Source organism: Lactuca saligna, chromosome 1 (assembly GCF_052625555.1).
Source record: "Lactuca saligna cultivar CGN05327 chromosome 1, ASM5262555v1, whole genome shotgun sequence".
Lineage (NCBI taxonomy): Eukaryota > Viridiplantae > Streptophyta > Magnoliopsida > Asterales > Asteraceae > Lactuca > Lactuca saligna.
In genome coordinates this window covers 133,062,848-133,080,425 of record NC_136417.1, presented here as the reverse complement: position 1 = coordinate 133,080,425, position 17,578 = coordinate 133,062,848, and the positions used below count along the sequence as shown (strand labels likewise).

The 17,578-nt window shown below is 41.9% G+C and overlaps 1 long non-coding RNA gene across 1 annotated transcript; it reads right to left on the bottom strand.

Annotated features, from left to right (window-relative positions):
- Positions 1-1,127: 1,127 nt before the first annotated feature.
- LOC145000871 (uncharacterized) lies at positions 1,128-2,366 on the bottom strand. The gene is made up of 2 exons (XR_013661390.1): positions 1,357-2,366; positions 1,128-1,293 (listed from the first exon to the last, which is right to left on the bottom strand). It is a non-coding gene; the product is annotated as an uncharacterized LOC145000871 (long non-coding RNA).
- Between the last annotated feature and the right edge of the window lie 15,212 nt (positions 2,367-17,578).

The following is a 17,578-nucleotide window of genomic DNA, read 5'->3' as shown; positions in this document are numbered from 1 at the left end:
CTTGATGAAAATTCGATGAAGGTAGAGAAAAGGAGAGAGAGAGTGTGACATCCCGGAATTTTGGTCAAAGACTATGAACGGGCAAGTTCACAGTAAGTCTCTTGGTAAATTGACTTATTGAGTTTCAGTACACTTAATATAAAATAAATGAGCTATTTCAACTATTATAAGATATCAGATGGTATTTTACTTCCGAATATGGAATTTGGCAAGCAAAACAAATAGCTCAAACAACAATGTGAAAATATATCTGGAAAACTAAAATTTCGTAATAAGTCGTTGGGAGAAAAAAAACAAACAAACTAACCTCGTAGTACGTGTTTCCCTGATTCTGAAAATAAAAAGAACGTCCATAATGGAGTTTGTATACAAAAGATACGACCGTTTTAAGAGCCACAAACAAATATAATATTGATTTTCCTAAAATCGTTAAAACCATTACTAACCATTGAGGGACTTGCACACCTCAAATGGAATTTCCGAAAACATTTTTGGACTCAGGGTATAGCCTAATATTTAATTTTGTATTTGAAATATTTTTAGTAAAAATATTTATAAATGTTGAGAATTTAGACGTTTTCATGTTTATAAATCGTGAAATGTTAAACTATTTATTTCGACATAATTTCTACTATTAGTTATGTATTCCAGAATAATAATACATATAAATCCAAATCCAATTAATTTGGACGTTAAAAATATTTATACATGATATGGATATGATTCATAATCTATTAGATATTGTTGGTTAAATTTTCATAAATATACATCATATATAAAGTGTATTTTAAAACCAAGGTTTAACAAATTCATAAATTTCATATTTCCTAACACATGAGTTTAAATTTATATATTATCCATATATGTATACGAGAATATATAACTAGCAAAATAAATCAATACTCATTAAATACATAAATCATTGGGGTGTTACATTGCTTTTAAATTCAAACCAAATAAAACAAATGGAAATTTATTAATTACAAATTATTCACTCATTTGATAATGAAACAAATACTCACAATACATTACATAATAAACCAATACATCATACACCTTGCTGACTACTCATTACATAATGAACCAATACATCATACACCTTGCTGACTACTCAACTGATTTGCACACAGTGAACTTTGTACAACTCACTTGGAGTCCAAGTTGTATCCAAAACAAAACTATACACAAAAGATAAACAATCCCACACTCAAACCAAAGGGAAACGTGTTTCCCTTTCTCCCTGGAAGCTGTCACATGAACAATCCCCTGCACACTCATTCTCTTCTACATTACCTGTCAATGAGAACCAGGTTAACACTCGAACACAATGAAATCAACAATCAAGCCAACCATCACCTGCATTGCTTCATTAATTCGTCCATCAAAACCACAGCCAAGACCCCCTATTCGTAAATACTTCTATCCTTCCCTCTCCTTTCCTGTGAGAAATCAAATCCAAACATCCAAATTATTCCTCCTTTGAATGCTGTTAAACATCAAACAAACACCCTGTTGATCGATCATTTATTCCTTGTGGATTCCAAATCACGAAAACAGAATAAAATAGGGTAACAAAGTTACATGTTGCTGATCGGGTTCATTGTTTTCTGTTGAAGAAGAACCACCCAAATACCCTAGCTGCCATGATCGATGAATCTACTGCTGCCTTCATTCTTTCTACTTTCATTCATATATCTTCCCTCTTCAGTCAATCAAGAATCCGAGATAACCTCACCTTTTCTCGTCGACCTTCACCACCGAAGCATCCCCGTTCACCCAAATGTCACCACCGGTCTCATCTAGCCTCATCACAGAACCATCGAGACCAACAATCGAACCCTTTTACCCTCCTCTTCTTTTTCCGTCGAGTTCCACTACCGAGAACCCTCCCCATCATAGCAGCGGTCATTAATAGCTCATTCCTTTGCACCTCGCTGCCGGAAACGAGATCACAGCAACCTTGCTGCTTCACCTATCTTCTTCTTCGACCTTGTCGATCCAAGAGATAACCATTCTCCTCACGATAGATCGATCAGTCGCGGCCTTGTGCCTCTTCTCCTCCCTTTCACCGACTGACATTGAGAATCATCACCTCTCCCTCCTCGTGACCATTTAGCCATTGTAGTCCCCCATTGCCTCCCTCTCGGTGTTACAGAGACACCTGAGATCGATCTCCGCCCTCCAGTTTCCCTCACCGACTGATCGATGGATGCAAGGAAGGGGGCAGCGGAGCCACCCAACGCCGCTTGCTGCTGTCGCTGCCTTCTGCTTCCACCATTAAATCCAACCGCCAACTTGAGATTCTTGAACCGAGAGAACCGCTAGAGACCTCGACGAAAGATCAGCAGCCACCGGACATGAATTGTGTTTGCCTGTCCTTCATCGATGATCGCTTTTTGTTCCCTTACTCGATCAAAACAAGAAACGGGGTAAGAAGTAACTGTTGGATAAGGTGTCTAAGTCCATAACTTATTTGGTATATACTTGACCCGACCGGCATGGTCCATTTGGGTTGCATCTCATCCAAACTATTATGGATAATTTTATGAGAGTTATACACATATGTTTATTAATATATTATGAGTTATAATATATTAATATGAAGTTACGTTATTTAATTAGTTTTAGTCTTAAATTAATTATGAATTAATTTAGAGATTAAAAGGAATACTAATTAAATTATGGGCTATTTGTTTTATATAGTGTGGGCTAATACTCATTTGTTAATGGGCTAGGCTTATGTGGAAGTCCATGGATGATCCATGGAGCTTTTAACCCATGGATCCTTGGAAAAGGAAAAGACATGGGTTATTAGGGTTTCATCCTAACCATGCACACTATATAAGCATGCTTATGGAGCATGAAATAGAGCCTAAGAGAAAACTAGTGAACTAGTGTGTGTGTGCATGTGTGTGGCCGATTTTATACAAGGTGTATACTCTCTCAAAGTTTTCCAAGAGTTTGTGGTGTTTGTGATTCCATTTGAGGCATTCACACTATTGGTGCTTGGCCCTCAAACTCCTTAGAACCAAACTCACCAAAAGGTATGTAATCTCTTCTAACTCTTTTATGTTGAAATGTTCCCCATGCCATGTTAGATAGGTTATAAACCTTGGAAAATTATTATTTTGCATGTATTTAGACAAACATAGATCCAAGGTTTATTAGGGTTGCATGCACACTTAGGAAGTGTTAGATTGCTCAAAACCCAACAGTGGTATCAGAGCCTAGGCTTGCTTGTTTGATACTTGATGCAAAATAGTGAAAAAAGTCGAAATCGTTGCTGTCAGCATGGTGGACTCGCCGAGTCCATTGGGGGGACTCGACGAGTCCAAGGCAAACTTCAACCTACTCGGCGAGTAAGTTCATGCACTCGACGAGTAGGATCGAAAGAGTGCAGATTCTCGACTTTTGCTGCTGGAAATGGACTAGAAACATTACCCTAAACTGTTTTGGTGTTATAAAACTTATTTTAGTTGGTGTAATGGTTGTTCTAATCCATTTGCAATAGCATATATCAAAATTCCATGATTTTATGTGTTCATATAATTCTTGAATTTTTGATGATCATGTTCATGTTCTTATGAATTTAGAAAATGATAGGAATTATTTGCTGAATTGTTTAGGATTAATTCTTTATCATTTATGTGTTTTAATGGAGTCCATAATTTGTCCTCAAGTTATGGATTACCAAAGGTCACTTTCATTTAACACATACTTAAAACACATAAGTTACATGAAAATGAAGAGTCTTCATTTTTATGAACCTTTAATTCATAAGTTATGAAATGAAGAGTTTTGCAAAGTTACAAAACTTGCCCTCAAGTTTTGGAATTTGTAAAGTTTCACACACTTTAATAAACTTTAATTCCAAACCTTAGAGTTTTAATAGTTAAAATTCAACCCTTATACTATTTATAACATTAATGGTTAATTATTATATATATGTATAAGAATAAGTTGTTTTACCTTTAGTAGGCCTCATTCACGAAGCCGGTCTATAAGGTGGGTATAAGGTTGTTGCCTATAAAATGGCGACTTAATGGGTGTATACTCTCACCCACCGCTTGCTTGATCGGTGGAGGGTCGTTAGCCGAACAGGTAGAACAATGACTTTAAATCCTCATTAAAAGTATAATGAATATTATAAAGTAACTAAACTCTTTTAATTCCCAATCTTAGTTATTTTAGGAAAAATGTGAACATGGTGCTAGTCCATGGAATTCACACTTTGTACCTTACCAAGTCGTTGGTGGAGCGTGTGTGGTTAACCGGCACACTAACTAGGACTAGTAAGGATCACGAAGGGTGACTTAATGTTTGTCATAGATCAATGGAGCGTGTGTGGTTAACCGGCACATTGATTAGGTGATAATATTAAGAGTACCAAGTGAATTAGCATGGTTATTCACACCTTGTTTTGTGATCCTCGGCATCCCAGTCACAAAACTTGAAGGGCACAATCAAGATTGAAACATGCCATTGAAAAGTTCAATGAATCTCAAAAGAATCTAGGAATTTCAAATCCAATTAAACCTAATAAATCATTTCGTTTTCATGGTGGAAATTGGTGAATCGTCATTCACCTACCTTTCAAATATATTATTACTTAGATTACGGCATCCCTCTTCTAAGTGTAATATATTGTGATTGGATCCTAGCCTTAATATTACATTTGGGTGTCTTATTAAGGATCCTAAATATCTAATCTAAACTTACTTTCTTCTTTCAGATGTCTTCCAACACTAATGCTCCAGGCTCTAACCCAACTGGTTCTTTCTCTCTCATGAATCTTTGTGGGAGGGTCATCTTTGATGGTTCCAACTTCATGGATTGGATTAGGAACATCAGGATGGTTACTCGTTACGAGGACAAGGAATATGTCCTCAATAAGGAGTTAAAAGAACTTGATGAGTCTACTGCTACTCCTGAGGAGATCGCTGAATTCAGGACTCATGAGAGAGATGCTACTAAGGTGGCATGTATCATGATGGCCACGATGACAGCCGAGCTCCAAAAGTCGTATGAAGATTTCTACCCTTTTGAGATGCACCAAGACCTGATGGAAAGGTACCATCAGAGTGCTCGTCAGGAGCGGTATGAAATAATCTCCTCCATAATAACTACCCGCATGAAGGATGGTGAATCCATCACGGGCCACATGCAAAAGATGCAAAGGTATGTGGACCGTTTGCTGAAGCTGAATGTTAACATCCCCGAGGAGTTGGCAATTGACATCATTTTGCACTCCTTGCCTACTTGTTATGATCATTTTCGAATGACATATCATATGAACAAGGAGGAAGTTACCCTCAGCAAGCTTCAAGGACTCTTGAAGACCGCTGAAACCGGTCTTAAGGGTAAAGCGGTTGTTACCTCTACTACTCCTACTCCAACTTCTACCCCTGTTTTAGCTATTGGGCAAGGCAAAGGGAAAAAGAGGAAGCACCCTTCGAAGGGTACCAAGGGAAAACCTCTTGAAGGCTCCTCATCAAAGACTAAGAACGGTTCTGTCACTCCTTCTGCCATTCCCAAGGATGCTGAATGCTTTTATTGCCATGAAAAGGCACACTGGAAGCGAAACTGCCCTAAGTACTTGCAGGATCTAAAGGATGGGAAAGTGAAACCCATCTATGCAGGTATTTACACTATATTGTCTAATTACTCAACATATTCTAACTCTTGGGTGCTTGATACAGGGTGTGGTATTCACATATGTTCTGACATGCAGGGCCTAAGAAGAAGTGAGGATGTGGAGCACGGGAAGATAAACTTAATCATGGGGAATAGGAAGGCTTCACCTGTTTCCAAGATTGGAGTTTATACTTTGTTGCTTAATAATGGGTTAAAATTAGATTTGAATAAATGTGTGTACTCGTCTGAAATGGCGAGGAATATTATTTCTTTTCATGCTTTGTACAAACAAGGTTTTACCTTTTCGTTTGATAATGAATGTGGTGGTATTAATGCTTTCTTTAATAATGTGTTTTATTTTAAAGCATTACCTTGTGATGGTGTGTATGAAACTGTGTTGATTGTGGACAACTTAGGAAATAATGTGTTGTATATTGATTCTTCTACTAGCCTAGATAAAGCATCATTGTGGCATTGTCGTCTTGGACATGTAAACAAGAAACGCATAGGCCAACTCCAAAAGAGTGGAGTCTTGGAATCATTTGACCTCAAATCAGATGATAGTTGTGAATCTTGTCTACTTGGAAAAATGACAAAATCACCCTTCACTGGAACTTGTGAGAGGGGTGAAGGTTTGTTGGACCTAATACATACTGATGTATGTGGGCCATTCAAAACCGCCACAAGGGATGCTAATCGGTATTATGTGACTTTTATTGATGATTTTAGTAGATATGAGTATGTCTACTTAATCAAAAATAAGTCCGAAACCTTTGAAAGGTTTAAGGAATTCAAACAGGAAGTAGAAAATCAATTGGGCAGGAACATTAATATGCTTCGATCCGATTGAGGTGGTGAGTATCTTAGTACCGAGTTCCTTGACTACCTTAAGGAGTGTGGGATTGTCTCACAATTGACTCCTCCCAGGACACCACAGCTGAATGGTGTAGCTGAGAGGCGTAATCGAACCTTGTTGGACATGGTTCGCTCTATGATGAGTCGAGTTTCGTTACCAATCTCTTTTTGGGGGTATGCCTTAGAGACTGCCACCCATATCCTTAATCTAGTCCCTACAAAGAAGGTTACCAAAACACCTCATGAGATGTGGACTGGGAAGGTTCCCAATTTGGACCACATCAAAATTTGGGGTTGCGAAGTCTTCGTGAGGCGCGAAACTCATGATAAGCTTGAACCCCGAAGTGAAAGGTGTATTTTCATCGGCTACCCACAGAAATCCTTCGGTTACCTCTTCTACAGACCCAGTGAGAATGTGGTCTTTGTAGCACGAAGAGGGATCTTTCGCGAGAAAGAATTTATAAGCCAAGGAGACAGTGGGAGGCAGATTGATCTTGAAGAAATTCAAGAATCAATTGGTGAAGGAACCTCAGACACTAGCAATCAACCTGAGGAGGAAACTCCTGTTGATCCAGCTGACGAGTCTGTACTTCCGAGGCGTTCCACACGGGTTAGGAACACACCTTCGTTTTATTATGGTTTTCATATTACTACGGAAGGTGATACGTTTATTAGTGATAGTACACTAGTAAATTTGGATGAACCTAGCAGTGTTAAGGAAGCCATGGCAGGCCCGGAGTCTGCTAAATGGAAGGAGGCTATGGACAGCGAGATACAGTCCATGTATGACAATCAAGTTTGGAACTTAGTTGACAATGTACCAGGCCGTAAAACAGTCGGGTGCAAATGGATCTTCAAAAAGAAGACAAACATGGAAGGAAAAGTGCATACTTATAAGGCTCGACTGGTTGCGAAGGGTTTTACTCAAACTCAAGGTGTTGATTATGATGAAACCTTTTCGCCGGTAGCAAAGATTAAGTCTATTAGGGTTGTGTTAGCCATTGCAGCATTTCATGATTATGAAATATGGGAAATGGATGTCAAAACCGCTTTCCTTAATGGAAAGTTGGCTGAGGATGTGTACATGAATCAGCCAGAGGGTTTTGTCAATGCAGAGTACCCTAATAGAGTATGCAAGCTTGAGAAATCCATTTATGGATTAAAACAAGCATCTCGTAGCTGGAATCTTTGTTTTGATGAGAAGGTAAAAGATTTTGGCTTCTTGAGAAGCGAAGATGAGTCTTGCGTGTATGTCAGAGCTAGTGGGAGTATAGTTAGCTTCTTGGTACTGTATGTGGATGACATACTACTCATAGGAAATGACATCCCAACCTTGCAGGAGGTTAAGTCCTAGCTTGGGAAGTGCTTTGCTATGAAGGACCTAGGGGAGGCTACCTATATCCTAGGGATAAGGATATTAAGAGAAAGGAGTAGAAGACTAATTGGACTTAGTCAGAGTATCTACTTGGATAAGGTGTTGAAAAGGTTCAACATGGAGAATTCCAAGAAAGGAGATTTACCGATCCAAAGCAATACCAAACTGAGTAAGACTCAGAGTCCGAGTACAGAGGCAGAGATAGCTGAGATGAGCCAATTACCATATGCTTCCGCAGTTGGCTCGATCATGTATGCTATGACTTGTACCCGTCCTGATGTGGCATTTGCTTTGAGCATGGTCAGCAGGTATCAGGGGAACCCTGGCAAGGCTCATTGGACCGCGGTAAAGAACATTCTCAAGTACCTGTGGAGGACTAAGGATTGGATCCTTACCCTTGGTGGCAGTGATGACTTGAGAATATTAGGGTATAGTGATGCTGGTTTTCAGACTGATAGGGATAATTTCCGCTCTCAGTCGGGCTGGATCTTTACCTTAAATGGAGGGGCAATTTCTTGGAAGAGTTCCAAGCAGGAGACGGTGGCTGATTCGACTTGTGAATCAGAGTATATAGCAGCGAGTGAAGCAGCGAAGGAGGCAATATGGCTAAAGAACTTCATCGGAGACCTTGGAGTTGTACCAGCTATTAAGGAACCTATAGAGATTTTCTGTGACAACAATAGTGCGGTTACCTTAGCCAAGGAACCAAGAGATCATGGCAGATCCCGACACATTGACAGAAAATATCACTTCATAAGACACAAGATTGAAGAAGGACTCCTTGTGACAAGGAGGATATCGTCGGATGAGAATCCTGCAGATCCCCTTACGAAGGGACTGACGAGGGTTAAGCATTTTCAGCATGCGAGACGCATCGGGCTGAGGGACGATATTAGTTTTACAGATTAGATAGTTTTCCTGAAACTTGTAAAATGTAATCGACGTTTGATGATGAATAAAATTTGTGATTTATTTATGAGTAAAGTGTTACTATCATTGTCAATTATTTACTATTGTTTCAGTTTTGCATGTTTTGACTTCCAGAATAATTAATTTATTCAAACCTCCACAATCGATCATACGTCGGAAGTAGGTATGAATCAAGATTGTCATGAATTGGGTTTGTAGATGCCTTAAAGGTGTTTAGACATGGCAATGGTTGCTGCAACATTCATGAGTACTCATAAGTTATGAGTATTGGTATAAACCCACGCTCACTTGTATCACTTCATGGAATTTATCTCGAGTGATCGTGAGACGATAACATCATATAAATCTTTAAACCTAGAGATATGAGTTGTTACCTATGAGTTGGTTGTGCATTGATTGCACGTAAACGCATCAGTAACTTGATGTTATAAAACGTGCCTTTGTGTACAATTCAATAAGTAGTAGAACAAGCATATCAGTCGAAGTTTATTTGTTCCTTCTAGAAATAGAAGCGATATCTGGGCCCCTCGATGATTTTGTGTTGACCCATGTACCAGGCCTGGTCAGAACTAAACCGATGTGTTCAGTGAAGTTCTTCGTCAAACAAATCGGAAAATCGAGAAACAACTGCTAGACAATAAGCAAGACATAGTTCCATGTGTTTGTCCGGCTGATATCATGAGAACAAAGGATTATGTGATCACTTATCTAAAATGGCGCTTCATAGTTCGACAGAGTCTTCATTGTTCGAGGGAGTTTTCGAGAGCTACGATTGTTGGTTGGTTCCTGAAGTTATAGGCAAATATAGTTATTAGACTTATCCAAGTGGGAGTCTGTTGGATAAGGTGTCTAAGTCCATAACTTATTTGGTATATACTTGACCCGACCGACATGGTCCATTTGGGTTGCATCTCATCCAAACTATTATGGATAATTTTATGAGAGTTATACACATATGTTTATTAATATATTATGAGTTATAATATATTAATATGAAGTTACGTTATTTAATTAGTTTTAGTCTTAAATTAATTATGAATTAATTTAGAGATTAAAAGGAATACTAATTAAGTTATGGGCTATTTGTTTTATATAGTGTGGGCTAATACTCATTTGTTAATGGGCTAGGCTTATGTGGAAGTCCATGGATGATCCATGGAGCTTTTAACCCATGGATCCTTGGAAAAGGAAAAGACATGGGTTATTAGGGTTTCACTCTAACCATGAACACTATATAAGCATGCTTATGGAGCATGAAATAGAGCCTAAGAGAAAACTAGTGAACTAGTGTGTGTGTGCATGTGTGTGGCCGATTTTATACAAGGTGTATACTCTCTCAAAGTTTTCCAAGAGTTTGTGGTGTTTGTGATTCCATTTGAGGCATTCACACTATTGGTGCTTGGCCCTCAAACTCCTTAGAACCAAACTCACCAAAAGGTATGTAATCTCTTCTAACTCTTTTATGTTGAAATGTTCCCCATGCCATGTTAGATAGGTTATAAACCTTGGAAAATTATTATTTTGCATGTATTTAGACAAACATAGATCCAAGGTTTATTAGGGTTGCATGCACACTTAGGAAGTGTTAGATTGCTCAAAACCCAACAGTAACAACCCTGATCCTTTTTTTTGTAAATGGATCCCTTTGTGTGGATCGGACTTGGAGCCCCGATAAACAAATGGGTAAGGATTTTGACCCAGTCAAAGGTCAAAACTAAATCAAACTTATATTTAAATTAAACAGAATTTGTCCTTCCCCAGAAAAACCTAATAAATTATGTCCTAATACCTTAAAATAGTTTCAAACAAACATGTTTAACCCCTTTCACGAGAATAGTTTGCATATAAGTCCCTGAAGTATGATTTTGGCAAAATCAAACCCTAGAGTCCATTTATTTTAACAAAGACCACTATATAATTACTAATTAATACCTGTAACGCCCAAAATTTCGAAACAATTAAAACTTTTCAAAACAACCCATTTTAATAACGTTGTTACAAAAAGGTTTTCAATACATTATTTAACAGAGTATTTTCCCAGGTCCATTTCATAAAACACCAACGCGAGGGACGGTACGATCACACCCTTGCCTTGCCACAGACTCCTGAGAACCTGAAAACATAAAAACCACAACTGTAAGCCCGAAAGCTTAGTGAGATACCCCCAAAATACCAACCACATATACGCCCTTCCAGGCCACAACCTTCCGGTCCAAAACATATCGCCTTCCGGCCCATAGCGTAATGCCTTCCGGCCCATAACACATTGCCTTCCGGAACATAACATATTGCCTTCCGACCCATAACATATCGCCTTCCGGCCCGCAACGTAAAAGCATATATATATATATATATATATATATATATATATATATATATATATATATACACACATATATCATGACAGAACATAGAACAACCATGCATACCGGGTTACACTCTAGACCAGACAACTATACACATAACATGTAATCATATAACAGTTCACAGTTAGCAATTCGATCAACAGATCACATAACATATCATTACCCTAACCAAGATACCAGCCTAGCCGATCACTAGCATAACATCACCCTACGACTCAGCCAACATAATAACTATGCACATACGCCTTTCCAGGCCATGACCTTCTGGTCCACATCGCATTGCCTTCCGGCCCACAACATGTAATGCCTTCCGGCCCATAACGTAACACCTTCCGGCCCATATCCCGCAATATCATACAATAGACAATTACCCGGATTTCCATCTGATAAAAGGGTCGGCCTTGGTGCCTTAAACCCTATAGATATAGTGAGGATAACTCACCTCGAAACTGTCGACTGAACAGATAACCCAAGCTGCTCCGATCCCTGATACGATCTCCACCACTGGACAGCCACCAATGCACTGAACTCAAAACCATAATCAACAATTACCAAAATACCCCTGGAAACCACTGGTTAACCCTTGGTCAATTACTAGGTCAAAGTCAACCCATAACTGACCCTACTCGCCGAGTCAACCCTATGACTCGCCGAGTTCCCATACTTAAAACTTCACTCAATCCGCGACCTAACTCGCCGAGTCGCCCCGAGACTCGCCGAGTCCAACAACTCTGAGTCCACTCGCACACAACTCACCGAGTCATCCCTTGACTCGCCGGTTCTCGACTCAACTAGAAAATATTTGGACTCTTCGACAAGACTCGCTGAGTCCAAGAACAGACTTGCCGAGTCTAAGGCTATCTTCAACCTACTCGCCGAGTTGTTCATCCAACTCGTCGAGTTCCAGCTCATCTTCAAGCAACTCGTCGAGTCCACCCATGTGACTCACCGAGTACCACCGGTCTGCATCCAAACAGAAGCGTTCCAGACCATGCAATTGATCCAAAACATAGATCTAGCCTTCTACAACTCATCCATCACGTAAAGTGGCAATCTTTACGTGAATCCAAAGAGATCTATGCATTTTGCACATTAGGGCTAAGGTTTGGGACAAGATAGCTTCATCCAACACTCAACACATGGACTTTCCTGCATTCCAACTCTCCTCCATTCCAGATCTGAGGTAGCAACCTCAGATCTAACCTCTAGATTCCAATATCACCCAAGATAAGCTTCCCTCAAACCCCAAAATGAATAAACAAGATAACAACAGCCTAAGAACGAGATATTACCTCAAAAGAATGACCCAATCTGCAAGGAACTCGAATCCAAGCAAAGCCCCTTGCTCCACACCTTCAAACTTCCAAACTTTCTTCAACAAATACTTCTCCAAGCCCCAATCCACTCAACAATGGTGCTTCTCCACGATTTTAGGGTTTCAGGGACTCAAAGGGCGATAAAGAGGCTGGGGAGGAAACGTAATGCTCTTTATATAGGGCTCAACGCCGAGAATTAGGGTTTTCTCCACTCAACGCCTACTCGCCGAGTCCATCTCATTGACTCGCTGAGTCGGCTATTTAACACGCGACCAAGTCGCGACTCTACTCGCCGAGTCCATCCATGGACTCGCCGAGTCACTCTTTCCCAAATTACACTTTTAGCCCTTCCACTCAACCCTTGCTATTTCGGGATGTTACAATTCTCCTCCACTTAAATTAGGCTTCGCCCCCGAAGCCTACAACAATACAACTCCAAAGATGTTCCCACAACGTGCTATCTGGCCTTAACCGGACCAGGTCCCACAAGGCATACCCGTCGAAACTCGAACACACTTTCCATTCCCTTATAGTGTCCTGACCACCGTCTCTAACCGGGCACCGGCTGTACCCTCAAATAATCACACTCAATAACCGAGAATTACCCAGGATGCATTACTGCCCCAAATCTCAATAATCACTCGACCCATAAGGGTTAGAAAACCATGGACCATCGGATCCCCGATCCGAATCCCACTCTATCCATTCCGGGACGACTGAGAGACCCATTCTCAATCTCAGAGCAACTCTCACGAGTTCTCCCCTTGCAATCGCATACACATGTTGGACTAGCTCTAACACCCTCAGGTTGGGAAAACCTGATACACTGGTAATGTCCTCAAACACTCCCCAGGATAAGCCACTAATACATACCCCATACCCTGATCAAAATCACACTGAGAGTTCAAGACTCTCTCCCTGCATCCTTTCCGAGCCTCATGGCTCTACACCTGCGGAATTCCCTTCGTAACCTCAGCAGGCATCCCAAACCGGATGAGCTCCTATTCCACTGCCGCAAACATGCGGCTCAAAAACCATACTCGAATCACTCTAATCACAACTCTGCTCTGCCGCTTTCACTTCCGTGAACTTGCACTCCCTCTCGGAGTTACACCTCACTCTCTCTTCCTTTACCAAGGAAACCACTCGACCACATTGTCACTCCGAAAAGTGCCACGGTGCTCGCCCACGCTACACCACCCTTTAGCATGTCCGCTATCCATCCAACACACTCACTCTGACTCTCCTCGCAGGGACTCTTAAGCCCATGCACTACCTCAACTAAACAAGATCACTACCCGGGGTCAGACCTCCCAATGTAATCACACTGCAACCTACACAATCCATATCCTTAAACAGATCCAACACCTGCAGAGTCTTCAACATGACTGGACCGTCTTACGAGGCCTTTCAGCCCATTCTGGACCGCTCAACTAGCATTCATCATTCCGGGCTATCACCCCCGGAAATCCTCCCATGCATACCGTTCTAGCCCTCTAGGGGGGTTCCGAACTCTAATTCCATCATACATACTCGATCCCGGCCTGCTCCCCGGCTTCCACAATCAAATGCCCTAAGTCTGTATCTCGCCCCGCATGCCCGACACTCGCTCCTATCAGCCTATACTCATCGATCTCCCAGAGAGTTCTCCAATTCTCCCCCACTTATAGCACTGATTAACAACCACCGGTCACCATCAGCGACCTTCCAGAACAACCCTGCACAAAGAAAACACTTACACGCGGACTGCTTCCCACAAGCATAAACAACCTTAACGAGATTTCACATCAACACTGATTAGCCCACTCGAAAGAAACTCAAATTGTATCTAACCACTCCTCGGAAAGCCGATGCTACCCGACCTTCAACCCAATGTCGCATCTCCACTAATAACCCTCACGAATGATAACCAACGAAAGCACAAAACACCAAACTATAACCATACCAAACCCTCAGGGAACAACGGTTACCAAGACGAAAAACCCGAAACACAAATCCATAACCATGCCAAACCCTCTAGGATCAACGGATACCAAGACGAAAACCCGAAACACAAATCCATAACCATGCCAAACCCTCAAGGAACAATGGATACCAAGACGAAAACCCGAAACACAAATCCATAACCAAAACCTCAACCCGCAAAACGACAAATACCGCATCAAAAACCACACAAAGATACCAGCACAAACAATACACCACAATAATCGCAAGGTAACATGACATCATGAAAGAAACATACCCGCAGCTGTATCCGGCACTGCTCTGACTTCCTCTGCCGCAAGCTAATAAGCACGACCCTGAGCCCTTGGGGGCTCCGCTCCACCCTGACCTTCTCCTGAAATCCTCAAAGTGGCCGGTGCTGGAGCCTGCACCGGTTCCACGGAAAACTGTGGACAGTTGACCCTCATATGTCCAACCTGATGACAGTGATAGCAAATCCTCAAATCCCGAACCGGTGCTGACTGCCGACAATCCCTCGCATAGTACCCCTCCTTTCCACACTTGCGGCATGCACCACCGGACCTGCAAACTCCGGTGTGACTCCTCCCACACTTCCCACAAGTGTGGCTGCTCAGATCCCCCATCCTGGAATCAACAGTCTTAGACCGTTTCGTTGTCGGCTCCAACTGAACCGGAGCTTGCCTCAGCTCACGCAACTGCAACTCAATCTCTAACTCACGCCGCCTGGCGGCCTCCTACAACTCCAACAATGTCCCGCACCTCTGTGTGGACACAAACTGTCTGATGTCTCTCTTTAGCATACTCAGATATCGGGACATCTGAGGCTGCTCCGAAGCGAACTCAGGGCAAAACATCGCCCTCTCAGTGAACATCCTGGTGATCTCAGTCACCGACTCCGAATCCTACTTCAGCTCAAGGAACTCTTGAGCCAACCGCTCCCTCTCTACCTGCGGAACATAACGACTACTGAACATCTCTCTGAACTGATCCCATGAAACTGAAACCCTCTGCGCATCCGAGTATGACCTCGTGATCAATCTCCACCAATCCTTTGCCCCGAGCCTCAACAAGTTCAGAGCACACCTCACCCTCAGATCAGCAGGGCATGAACACATGAAGAAACACCCCTCCACTTCCGATAACCATCTCATAGCAACAATCGGGTTCTGAACCCCATCGAAGGTGGGAGGCTCCGTATTATCGAAGTCCCGATACTGAAAATCCCTATCAGCTCCTCCCCCTACCGCTGCTACAGCCACTGTAGCCACCGCGGCAGCCGTCTCCGTGAGAGCCGCATAGCGCTCATCAAAATACTCAACCATGGCGGTCTTGATCGACCCAAACAACTCCGGCAACTTAGCCCGGAACAATGCAGCAACCTCATCATGCAGGATCTCGTGAATCCTCGCATCCAACTCGTGCGTACTCATCTGACCGATAACCTCGGGAGGTACTGACCCGTCCGCAACTCCTCATCCTGCACCCGATCCTGTCCCGGATCCGCTTCCAGCATGCCTCAAAATCTCCACACTGAAAATATACTAGAAAACCTCAGACTCTTCCCACTATCCCGGGAACCAACTCTCAACCCAACCCTAGAGGTCATGGTTTCCCTGATACGCGTATGGGTCCTGTGCTTTTAGTAGTACGGGCCCATACTACCTTCCACACCTACCCATATTTGTATGAAGTACTACCACAACACTCTAGAGAAACATGCATAACAACGCTCAACCCTCACCACTAGAGGAACACTGAGAATCTCCCATAAGGAAACCTAGGCTACAGGCATCACAATCAGGCAACATTAACATGAATTCCTGAAGATCCCTAGCCTAACTCTAGCATTCTGTTCTATCAAAGCTCAATAAAACAAATGTCATCAATGGTAATTCGGGGTTACTTACTGGCTCCGGCTGATCGTACCTCCGCGTCCTCCTTTTACTTAATTTTAAAACCATTTTAATTTCTCTTTTAAAGCCTTCCTCGATTTGAGACTGGAGTCACACAAGTGTTCCTCCAATTCACTCAAACCAAGGCTCTGATACCAACTTGTAACGACCAAAATTTCGAAACAATTAAAACTTTTCAAAACAACCCATTTTAATAACGTTGTTACAAAAAGGTTTTCAATACATTATTTAACAGAGTATTTTCCCAGGTCCATTTCATAAAACACCAACGCGAGGGACGGTACGATCACACCCTTGCCTTGCCACAGACTCCTGAGAACCTGAAAACATAAAAACCACAACTGTAAGCCCGAAAGCTTAGTGAGATACCCCCAAAATACCAACCACATATACGCCCTTCCAGGCCACAACCTTCCGGTCCAAAACATATCGCCTTCCGGCCCATAGCGTAATGCCTTCCGGCCCATAACACATTGCCTTCCGGAACATAACATATTGCCTTCCGACCCATAACATATCGCCTTCCGGCCCGCAACGTAAAAGCATATATATATATATATATATATATATATACACACATATATCATGACAGAACATAGAACAACCATGCATACCGGGTTACACTCCAGACCAGACAACTATACACATAACATGTAATCATATAACAGTTCACAGTTAGCAATTCGATCAACAGATCACATAACATATCATTACCCTAACCAAGATACCAGCCTAGCCGATCACTAGCATAACATCACCCTACGACTCAGCCAACATAATAACTATGCACATACGCCTTTCCAGGCCATGACCTTCCGGTCCACATCGCATTGCCTTCCGGCCCACAACATGTAATGCCTTCCGGCCCATAACGTAACACCTTCTGGCCCATATCCCGCAATATCATACAACAGACAATTACCCGGATTTCCATCTGATAAAAGGGTCGGCCTTGGTGCCTTAAACCCTATAGATATAGTGAGGATAACTCACCTCGAAACTGCCGACTGAACAGATAACCCAAGCTGCTCTGATCCCTGATACAATCTCCACCACTGGACAACCACCAATGCACTAAACTCAAAACCATAATCAACAATTACCAAAATACCCCTGGAAACCACTGGTTAACCCTTGGTCAATTACTAGGTCAAAGTCAACCCCTGACTGACCCTACTCGCCGAGTCAACCCTATGACTCGCCGAGTTCCCATACTTAAAACTT